The sequence below is a fragment of the Capricornis sumatraensis genome, chromosome 18, assembly GCF_032405125.1.
Source record: "Capricornis sumatraensis isolate serow.1 chromosome 18, serow.2, whole genome shotgun sequence".
Lineage (NCBI taxonomy): Eukaryota > Metazoa > Chordata > Mammalia > Artiodactyla > Bovidae > Capricornis > Capricornis sumatraensis.
Genome location: NC_091086.1, coordinates 6,350,644 through 6,362,604, shown reverse-complemented (window position 1 = coordinate 6,362,604; position 11,961 = coordinate 6,350,644).

The following is an 11,961-nucleotide window of genomic DNA, read 5'->3' as shown; positions in this document are numbered from 1 at the left end:
GCCCTGCACTGGCTCATCTTTTACGCCGAGGATCGACTCACACCACGGTGGCACGTGGGACAGCCCTGTGGGAAAGCCTCGAGGGAAAGCCTCGAGGGAAAACCACAGATCCTTTGATCCATGCGACGGGAAGCGTGACATTGCTGCTACAGCCTGGAAGGAAAGCGCACGTGCATGCCCCCACTCGAGACGAGGCCTGACTCCCCTGGGGAGACTCCAGAAGTACCCAAAGATCCATGTCAGCCCCTGAGAGGAATCCTCGGTTCCGGCCGTGACTCCACACAAGGTTTTTGGCCCCGGTATCGACGGGAGAGGAATCCCGAGAGGCCCCCTAGCAACGCGCATGGGGACTGGCTTCTCCTGAGGGCACCAGTGCGGGTCCCTGAGGTCCCCGTCGTAACTTGAGAACACCTGCCGCAACTCGAGAAAATCCAGGAAGTTCTCCCTTCCAGGCGAGATGAGGCCTATTTCCGATGAGGCGTCTGGAGACTAATGACACCTAACCTCTGGAACTTCGAAAGGGTCTTTCACACCCTTGCTGCAACTCAAGAAAATCACCGCCATACCCGTCTCCACTCGAGAGGAAGCCCGATGGTCCCGCCCACATCCAGAGGAGCCCCGTTTCCCCCTCGTAGCTCGAGATGAGGGATCCTTTCCCTGCTTTCAACGGGAAAGAATTCACGGCGTTCCCATCGCATCTCAAGAGGAGGCACTCTCAACAGGAAAGGCGAGAGGAACTCCATGGTCGTACCACCATTCCAAGAGTCCCCCAGATGTCTCAGTCCATTCCAGAGGAACCTCTTTGCCCTGCACTGGCTCATCTTTCACGCCGAGGATCGACTCACACCACGGTGGCACGTCGGACAGCCCTGTGGGAAAGCCTCGAGGGAAAGCCTCGAGGGAAAACCACAGATCTTTTGTTCCACGCGACGGGAAGCGTGACATTGCTGCTACAGCCTGGAAGGAAAGCGCACGTGCATGCCCTCACTCGAGACAAGGCCTGACTCCCCTGGGGAGACGGCAGAAGTACCCAAAGATCCATGTCACCCCTGAGAAGAATCCTCGGTTCCGGCCCTGACTCCACACAAGGTTTTTGGCCCCGGTATCGACGGGAGAGGAATCCCGAGAGGCCCCCTAGCAACTCGCATGGGGAGTGGCCTCTCCTGAGGCCACCAGGGCGGGTCCCTGAGGTCCCCGTCGTAACTCGAGAACACCTGCCGCAACTCGAGAAAATCCAGGAAGTTCTCCCTTCCAGGCGAGATGAGGCCTATTTCCGATGAGGCGTCTGCAGACTAATGACACCTAACCTCTGGAACTTCGAAAGGGTCTTTCACACCCTTGCTGCAACTCAAGAAGTTCACCGCCATACCCGTCTCCACTCGAGAGGAAGCACGATGGTCCCGCCCACATCCAGAGGAGCCCCGTTTCCCCCTCGTAGCTCGAGATGAGGGATCCTTTCCCTGCTTTCAACGGGAAAGAATTCCCGGCGTTCCCGTCGCATCTCAAGAGGAGGCACTCTCAACAAGAAAGGCGAGAGGAACTCCATGGTCGTACCACCATTCCAAGAGTCCCCCAGATGTCTCAGTCCATTCCAGAGGAACCTCTTTGCCCTGCACTGGCTCATCTTTCACGCCGAGGATCGACTCACACCACGGTGGCACGTGGGACAGCCCTGTGGGAAAGCCTCGAGGGAAAGCCTCGAGGGAAAACCACAGATCCTTTGATCCACGCGACGGGAAGCGTGACATTGCTGCTACAGCCTGGAAGGAAAGCGCACGTGCATGCCCCCACTCGAGACGAGGCCTGACTCCCCTGGGGAGACTCCAGAAGTACCCAAAGATCCATGTCAGCCCCTGAGAGGAATCCTCGGTTCCGGCCCTGACTCCACACAAGGTTTTTGGCCCCGGTATCGACGGGAAAGGAATCCCGAGAGGCCCCTTAGCAACTCTCATGGGGACTGGCCTCTCCTGAGGCCACCAGGGCGGTTCCCTGAGGTCCCCGTCGTAACTCGGGAACACCTGCCGCAACTCGAGAAAATCCAGGAAGTTCTCCCTTCCAGGCGAGATGAGGCCAATTTCCGATGAGGCGTCTGGAGACTAATGACACCTAACCTCTGGAACTTCGAAAGGGTCTTTCACACCCTTGCTGCAACTCAAGAAGTTCACCGCCATACCCGACTCCACTCGAGAGGAAGCACGATGGTCCCGCCCACATCCAGAGGAGCCCCGTTTCCCTCTCGTAGCTCGATATGAGGGATCCTTTCCCTGCTTTCAACGGGAAAGAATTCCCGGAGTTCCGGTCGCATCTCAAGAGGAGGCACTCTCAACAGGAAAGGCGAGAGGAACTCCATGGTCGTACCACCATTCCAAGAGTCCCCCAGATGTCTCAGTCCATTCCAGACGAATCTCTTTGCCCTGCACTGGCACATCTTTCACGCCGAGGATCGACTCACACCACGGTGGCACGTGGGACAGCCCTGTGGGAAAGCCTCGAGGGAAAGCCTCGAGGGAAAACCACAGATCCTTTGATCCACGCGACGGGAACCGTGACATTGCTTCTACAGCCTGAAAGGAAAGCGCACGTGCATGCCCCCACCCGAGACGAGGCCTGACTCCCCTGGGGAGACTCCAGAAGTACCCAAAGTTCCATGTCACACTTGAGAGGAATCCTCGGTTCCGGCCCTTACTCCACACAAGGTTTTTGGCCCCGGTATCGACGGGAGAGGAATCCCGAGAGGCCCCCTAGCAACTCGCATGGGGACTGGCCTCTCCTGAGGCCACCAGGGCGGGTGTCTGAGGTCCCCGTCGTAACTAGAGAACACCTGCCGCAACTCGAGAAAATCCAGGAAGTTCTCCCTTCCAGGCGAGATGAGGCCTATTTCCGATGAGGCGTCTGGAGACTAATGACACCTAACCACTGGAACTTCAAAAGGGTCTTTCACACCCTTACAGCAACTCAAGAAGTTCACCGCCATACCCGTCTCCACTCGAGAGGAAGCACGATGGTCCCGCCCACATCCAGAGGAGCCCCGTTTCCCCCTCGTAGCTCGAGATGAGGGATCCTTTCCCTGCTTTCAACGGGAAAGAATTCCCGGCGTTCCCGTCGCATCTCAAGAGGAGGCACTCTCAACAGGAAAGGCGAGAGGAACTCCATGGTCGTACCACCATTCCAAGAGTCCACCAGATGTCTCAGTCCAATCCAGAGGAACCTCTTTGCCCTGCACTGGCTCATCTTTCACGCCGAGGATCGACTCACACCACGGTGGCACGTGGGACAGCCCTGTGGGAAAGCCTCGAGTGAAAGCCTCGAGGGAAAACCACAGATCCTTTGATCCACGCGACGGGAACCGTGACATTGCTTCTACAGCCTGGAAGGAAAGCACACGTGCATGCCCCCACTCGAGACGAGGCCTGATTCCCCTGGGGAGACTCCAGAACTACCCAAAGATCCATGTCACACTTGAGAGGAATCCTCGGTTCTGGCCCTGACTCCACACAAGGATTTTGGCCCCGGTATCGACGGGAGAGGAATCCCGAGAGGCCCCCTAGCAACTCGCATGGGGACTGTCCTCTCCTGAGGCCACCAGGGCGGGTCCCTGAGGTCCCCATCGTATCTCGAGAACACCTGCCGCAACTCGAGAAAATCCAGGAAGTTCTCCCTTCCAGGCGAGATGAGGCCTATTTCCGATGAGGCGTCTGGAGACCAATGACACCTAACCTCTGGAACTTCGAAAGGGTCTTTCACACCCTTGCTGCAACTCAAGAAGTTCACCGCCATACCTGTCTCCACTCGAGAGGAAGCACGATGGTCCCGCCCACATCCAGAGGAGCCCCGTTTCCCCCTCGTAGCTCGAGATGAGGGATCCTTTCCCTGCTTTCAACGGGAAAGAATTCCCGGCGTTCCTGTCGCATCTCAAGAGGAGGCACTCTCAACAGGAAAGGCGAGAGGAACTCCATGGTCGTACCACCGTTCCAAGAGTCCCCCAGATGTCTCAGTCCATTCCAGAGGAACCTCTTTGCCCTGCACTGGCTCATCTTTCACGCCGAGGATCGACTCACACCACGGTGGCACGTGGGGCAGCCCTGTGGGAAAGCCTCGAGGGAAAGCCTCGAGGGAAAACCACAGATCCTTTGATCCAGGCGACGGGAAGCGTGACATTGCTGCTACAGCCTGGAAGTAAAGCGCACGTGCATGCCCCCACTCGAGACGAGGCCTGACTAACCTGGGGAGACTCCAGAAGTACCCAAAGATCCATGTCAGCCCCTGAGAGGAATCCTCGTTTCCGGCCCTGACTCCACACAAGGTTTTTGGCCCCGGGATCGAAGGGAGAGGAATCCCGAGAGGCCCCCTAGCAACTCGCATGGGGACTGGCCTCTCCTGAGGCCACCAGGTCGGGTCCCTGAGGTCCCCGTCGTAACTCGAGAACACCTGCCGCAACTCGAGAAAATCCAGGAAGTTCTCCCTTCCAGGCGAGATGAGGCCTATTTCCGATGAGGCGTCTGGAGTCTAATGACACCTAACCTCTGGAACTTCGAAAGGGTCTTTCACACCCTTGCTGCAACTCAAGAAGTTCACCGCCATACCCGTCTCCACTCGAGAGGAAGCACGATGGTCCCGCCCACATCCAGAGGAGCCCCGTTTCCCCCTCGTAGCTCGAGATGAGGGATCCTTTCCCTGCTTTCAACGGGAAAGAATTCCCGGCGTTCCCGTCGCATCTCAAGAGGAGGCACTCTGAACAGGAAAGATGAGAGGAACTCTATGGTCGTACCACCATTCCAAGAGTCCCCCAGATGTCTCAGTCCATTCCAGAGGAACCTCTTTGCCCTGCACTGGCTCATCTTTCACGCCGAGGATCGACTCACACCACGGTGGCACGTGGGACAGCACTGTGGGAAAGCCTCGAGGGAAAGCCTCGAGGGAAAACCACAGATCTTTTGATCCACGAGATGGGAAGCGTGACATTGCTGCTACAGCTTGGAAGGAAAGCGCACGTGCATGCCCTCACTCGAGACAAGGCCTGACTCCCCTGGGGAGACTCCAGAAGTACCCAAAGATCCATGTCACCCCTCAGAAGAATCCTCGGTTCCGGCCCTGACTCCACACAAGGTTTTTGGCCCCGGTATCGACGGGAGAGGAATCCCGAGAGGCCCCCTAGCAACTCGCATGGGGACTGGCCTCTCCTGAGGCCACCAGGGCGGGTCCCTGAGGTCCCCGTCCTAACTCGAGAACACCTGCCGCAACTCGAGAAAATCCAGGAAGTTCTCCCTTCCAGGCGAGATGAGGCCTATTTCCGATGAGGTGTCTGGAGACTAATGACACCTAACCTCTGGAACTTTGAAAGGGTCTTTCACACCTTTGCTGCAACTCAAGAAGTTCACCGCCAAACCCGTCTCCACTCGAGAGGAAGCACGATGGTCCCGCCCACATCCAGGGGAGCCCCGTTTCCCCCTCGTAGCTCGAGATGAGGGATCCTTTCCCTGCTTTCAACGGGAAAGAATTCCCGGCGTTCCCGTCGCATCTCAAGAGGAGGCACTCTCAACAGGAAAGGCGAGAGGAACTCCATGGTCGTACCACCATTCCAAGAGTCCCCCAGATGTCTCAGTCCATTCCAGAGGAACCTCTTTGCCATGCACTGGCTCATCTTTCACGCCGAGGATCCACTCACACCACGGTGGCACGTGGGACAGCCCTGTGGGAAAGCCTCGAGGGAAAGCTTCGAGGGAAAACCACAGATCCTTTGATCCACGCCACGGGAAGCGTGACATTGCTGCTACAGCCTGGAAGTAAAGCGCACGTGCATGCCCCCACTCGAGACGAGGCCTGACTCCCCTGGGGAGACTTCAGAAGTACCCAAAGATCCATGTCAGCCCCTGAGAGGAATCCTCGGTTCCGGCCCTGACTCCATACAAGGTTTTTGGCCCCGGTATCGACGGGAGAGGAATCCCGAGAGGCCCCCTAGCAACTCGCATGGGGACTGGCCTCTCCTGAGGCCACCAGGGCGGGTCCCTGAGGTCCCCGTCGTAACTCGAGAACACCTGCCGCAACTCGAGAAAATCCAGGAAGTTCTCCCTTCCAGGCGAGATGAGGCCTATTTCCGATGAGGCGTCTGCAGACTAATGACACCTAACCTCTGGAACTTCGAAAGGGTCTTTCACACCCTTGCTGCAACTCAAGAAGTTCACCCCCATACCTGTCTCCACTCGAGAGGAAGCACGATGGTCCCGCCCACATCCAGAGGAGCCCCGTTTCCCCCTCGTAGCTCGAGATGAGGGATCCTTTCCCTGCTTTCAACGGGAAAGAATTCCCGGCGTTCCCGTCTCATCTCAAGAGGAGGCACTCTCAACAGGAAAGGCGAGAGGAACTCCATGGTCGTACCACCATTCCAAGAGTCCCCCAGATGTCTCAGTCCATTCCAGAGGAAACTCTTTGCCCTGCACTGGCTCATCTTTCACGCCGAGGATCGACTCACACCACGGTGGCACGTGGGACAGCCCTGTGGGAAAGCCTCGAGGGAAAGCCTCGAGGGAAAACCACAGATCTTTTGATCCACGCGACGGGAAGCGTGACATTGCTGCTACAGCCTGGAAGGAAAGCGCACGTGCATGCCCTCACTCGAGACAAGGCCTGACTCCCCTGGGGAGACTCCAGAAGTACCCAAAGATCCATGTCACCCCTGAGAAGAATCCTCGGTTCCGTCCCTGACTCCACACAAGGTTTTTGTCCCCGGTATCGATGGGAGAGGAATCCCGAGAGGCCCCCTAGCAACTCGCATGGGGAGTGGCCTCTCCTGAGGCCACCAGGGCGGGTCCCTGAGGTCCCCGTCATAACTCGAGAACACCTGCCGCAACTCGAGAAAATCCAGGAAGTTCTCCCTTCCAGGCGAGATGAGGCCTATTTCCGATGAGGTGTCTGGAGACTAATGACACCTAACCTCTGGAACTTTGAAAGGGTCTTTCACAGACTTGCTGCAACTCAAGAAGTTCACCACCATACCCGTCTCCACTCGAGAGGAAGCACGATGGTCCCGCCCACATCCAGAGGAGCCCCGTTTCCCCCTCGTAGCTCGAGATGAGGGATCCTTTCCCTGCTTTCAACGGGAAAGAATTCCCGGCGTTCCCGTCTCATCTCAAGAGGAGGCACTCTCAACAGGAAAGGCGAGAGGAACTCCATGGTCGTACCACCATTCCAAGAGTCCCCCAGATGTCTCAGTCCATTCCAGAGGAAACTCTTTGCCCTGCACTGGCTCATCTTTCACGCCGAGGATCGACTCACACCACGGTGGCACGTGGGACAGCCCTGTGGGAAAGCCTCGAGGGAAAGCCTCGAGGGAAAACCACAGATCTTTTGATCCACGCGACGGGAAGCGTGACATTGCTGCTACAGCCTGGAAGGAAAGCGCACGTGCATGCCCTCACTCGAGACAAGGCCTGACTCCCCTGGGGAGACTCCAGAAGTACCCAAAGATCCATGTCACCCCTGAGAAGAATCCTCGGTTCCGTCCCTGACTCCACACAAGGTTTTTGTCCCCGGTATCGATGGGAGAGGAATCCCGAGAGGCCCCCTAGCAACTCGCATGGGGAGTGGCCTCTCCTGAGGCCACCAGGGCGGGTCCCTGAGGTCCCCGTCATAACTCGAGAACACCTGCCGCAACTCGAGAAAATCCAGGAAGTTCTCCCTTCCAGGCGAGATGAGGCCTATTTCCGATGAGGTGTCTGGAGACTAATGACACCTAACCTCTGGAACTTTGAAAGGGTCTTTCACAGACTTGCTGCAACTCAAGAAGTTCACCACCATACCCGTCTCCACTCGAGAGGAAGCACGATGGTCCCGCCCACATCCAGAGGAGCCCCGTTTCCCCCTCGTAGCTCGAGATGAGGGATCCTTTCCCTGCTTTCAACGGGAAAGAATTCCCGGCGTTCCCGTCGCATCTCAAGAGGAGGCACTCTCAACAGGAAAGGCGAGAGGAACTCCATGGTCGTACCACCATTCCAAGAGTCCCCCAGATGTCTCAGTCCATTCCAGAGGAACCTCTTTGCCCTGCACTGGCTCATCTTTCACGTCGATGATCGACTCACACCATGGTGGCACGTGGGACAGCCCTGTGGGAAAGCCTCGAGGGAAAGCCTCGAGGGAAAGCCTCGAGGGAAAACCGCAGATCCTTTGATCCACGCGACGGGAAGCGTGACATTGCTGCTACAGCATGGAAGTAAAGCGCACGTGCATGCCCCCACTCGAGACGAGGCCTGACTCCCCTGGGGAGACTCCAGAAGTACCCAAAGATCCATGTCAGCCCCTGAGAGGAATCCTCGTTTCCGGCCCTGACTCCACACAAGGTTTTTGGCCCCGGTATTGACGGGAGAGGAATCCCGAGAGGCCCCCTAGCAACTCGCATGGGGACTGGCCTCTCCTGAGGCCACCAGGTCGGGTCCCTGAGGTCCCCGTCGTAACTCGAGAACACCTGCCGCAACTCGAGAAAATCCAGGAAGTTCTCCCTTCCAGGCGAGATGAGGCCTATTTCCGATGAGGCGTCTGGAGTCTAATGACACCTAACCTCTGGAACTTCGAAAGGGTCTTTCACACCCTTGCTGCAACGCAAGAAGTTCACCGCCATACCCGTCACCACTCCTGAGGAAGCACGATGGTCCCGCCCACATCCAGAGGGGCCCCGTTTCCCCCTCGTAGCTCGAGATGAGGGATCCTTTCCCTGCTTTCAACGGGAAAGAATTCCCGGCGTTCCCGTCGCATCTCAAGAGGAGGCACTCTGAACAGGAAAGGCGAGAGGAACTCCATGGTCGTACCACCATTCCAAGAGTCCCCCAGATGTCTCAGTCCATTCCAGAGGAACCTCGTTGCCCTGCACTGGCTCATCTTTCACGCCGAGGATCGACTCACACCATGGTGGCACGTGGGACAGCCCTGTGGGAAAGCCTCGAGGGAAAACCACAGATCCTTTCATCCACGCGACGGGAAGTGTGACATTGCTGCTACAGCCTGGAAGGAAAGCGCACGTGCATGCCCCCACTCGAGACAAGGCCTGACTCCCCTGGGGAGACTCCAGAAGTACCCAAAGATCCATGTCAGCCCCTGAGAGGAATCCTCGGTTCCGGCCATGACTCCACACAAGGTTTTTGGCCCCGGTATCGACAGGAGAGGAATCCCGAGAGGCCCCCTAGCAACTCTCATGGGGACTGGCCTCTCCTGAGGCCACGAGGGCGGGTCCCTGAGGTCCCCGTCGTAACTCGAGAACACCTGCCGCAACTCGAGAAAATCCAGGAAGTTCTCCCTTCCAGGCGAGAGGAGGCCTATTTCCGATGAGGCGTCTGGAGACTAATGACACCTAACCTCTGGAACTTCGAAAGGGTCTTTCACACCCTTGCTGCAACTCAAGAAGTTCACCCTCATACCCGTCTCCACTCGAGAGGAAGCACGATGGTCCCGCCCACATCCAGAGGAGCCCCGTTTCCCCCTCGTAGCTCGAGATGAGGGATCCTTTCCCTGCTTTCAACGGGAAAGAATTCCCGGCGTTCCCGTCGCATCTCAAGAGGAGGCACTCTCAACAAGAAAGTCGAGAGGAACTCCATGGTCGTACCACCATTCCAAGAGTCCCCCAGATGTCTCAGTCCATTCCAGAGGAACCTCTTTGCCCTGCACTGGCTCATCTTTCACGCCGAGGATCGACTCACACCACGGTGGCACGTGGGACAGCCCTGTGGGAAAGCCTCGAGGGAAAGCCTCGAGGGAAAGCCTCGAGGGAAAACCGCAGATCCTTTGATCCACGCGACGGGAAGCGTGACATTGCTGCTACAGCATGGAAGTAAAGCGCACGTGCATGCCCCCACTCGAGACGAGGCCTGACTCCCCTGGGGAGACTCCAGAAGTACCCAAAGATCCATGTCAGCCCCTGAGAGGAATCCTCGTTTCCGGCCCTGACTCCACACAAGGTTTTTGGCCCCGGTATTGACGGGAGAGGAATCCCGAGAGGCCCCCTAGCAACTCGCATGGGGACTGGCCTCTCCTGAGGCCACCAGGTCGGGTCCCTGAGGTCCCCGTCGTAACTCGAGAACACCTGCCGCAACTCGAGAAAATCCAGGAAGTTCTCCCTTCCAGGCGAGATGAGGCCTATTTCCGATGAGGCGTCTGGAGTCTAATGACACCTAACCTCTGGAACTTCGAAAGGGTCTTTCACACCCTTGCTGCAACTCTAGAAGTTCACCACCATACCCGTCTCCACTCGAGAGGAAGCACGATGGTCCCGCCCACATCCAGAGGAGCCCCGTTTCCCCCTCGTAGCTCGAGATGAGGGATCCTTTCCCTGCTTTCAACGGGAAAGAATTCCCGGCGTTCCCGTCGCATCTCAAGAGGAGGCACTCTGAAAAGGAAAGTGAGAGGAACTCTATGGTCGTACCACCATTCCAAGAGTCCCCCAGATGTCTCAGTCCATTCCAGAGGAACCTCTTTGCCCTGCACTGGCTCATCTTTCACGCCGAGGATCGACTCACACCACGATGGCACGTGGGACAGCCCTGTGGGAAAGCCTCGAGGGAAAGCCTCGAGGGAAAACCACAGATCCTTTGATCCACGCGACGGGAAGTGTGACATTGCTGCTACAGGCTGGAAGGAAAGCGTACGTGCATGCCCCCACTCGAGACGAGGCCTGACTCCCCTGGGGAGACTCCAGAAGTACCCAAAGATCCATGTCAGCCCCTGAGAGGAATCCTCGGTTCCGGCCCTGACTCCACACAAGGTTTTTGGCCCCAGTATCGACGGGAGAGGAATCCCGAGAGGCCCCCTAGCAACGCGCATGGGGACTGGCTTCTCCTGAGGCCACCAGTGCGGGTCCCTGAGGTCCCCGTCGTAACTTGAGAACACCTGCCGCAACTCGAGAAAATCCAGGAAGTTCTCCCTTCCAGGCGAGATGAGGCCTATTTCCGATGAGGCGTCTGGAGACTAATGACACCTAAACTCTGGAACTTCGAAAGGGTCTTTCACACCCTTGCTGCAACTCAAGAAGTTCATACTCATACCCGTCTCCACTCGAGAGGAAGCACGATGGTCCCGCCCACATCCAGAGGAGCCCCGTTTCCCCCTCGTAGCTCGAGATGAGGGATCCTTTCGCTGCTTTCAACGGGAAAGAATTCCCGGTGTTCCCGTCGCATCTCAAGAGGAGGCACTCTGAAAAGGAAAGTGAGAGGAACTCTATGGTCGTACCACCATTCCAAGAGTCCCCCAGATGTCTCAGTCCATTCCAGAGGAACCTCTTTGCCCTGCACTGGCTCATCTTTCACGCCGAGGATCGACTCACACCACGGTGGCACGTGGGACAGCACTGTGGGAAAGCCTCGAGGGAAAGCCTCGAGGGAAATACACAGATCCTTTGTTCCACGTGACGGGAAGCGTGACATTGCTTCTACAGGCTGGAAGGAAAGCACACGTGCATGCCCCCACTCGAGACGAGGCCTGACTCCCCTGGGGAGACTCCAGAAGTACCCAAAGATACATGTCAGCCCCTGAGAGGAATCCTCGGTTCCGGCCCTGACTCCACACGAGGTTTTTGGCCCCGGTATCGACGGGAGAGGAATCCCGAGAGGCCCCCTAGCAACTCGCATGGGGACTGGCCTCTCCAGAGGCCACCAGCGCGGGTCCCTTAGGTCCCCATCGTAACTCGAGAACACCTGCAGCAACTCGAGAAAATCCAGGAAGTTCTCCCTTCCAGGCTAGATGAGGCCTATTTCCGATGAGGCGTCTGGAGACTAATGACACCTAACCTCTGGAACTTCGAAAGGGTCTTTCACACCCTTGCTGCAACTCAAGAAGTTCACCGCCATACCCGTCTCCACTTGAGAGGAAGCACGATGGTCACGCCCACATCCAGAGGAGCCCCGTTTCCCCCTCGTAGCTCGAGATGAGGGATCCTTTCCCTGCTTTCAACGGGAAAGAATTCCCGGCGTTCCCGTCGCAACT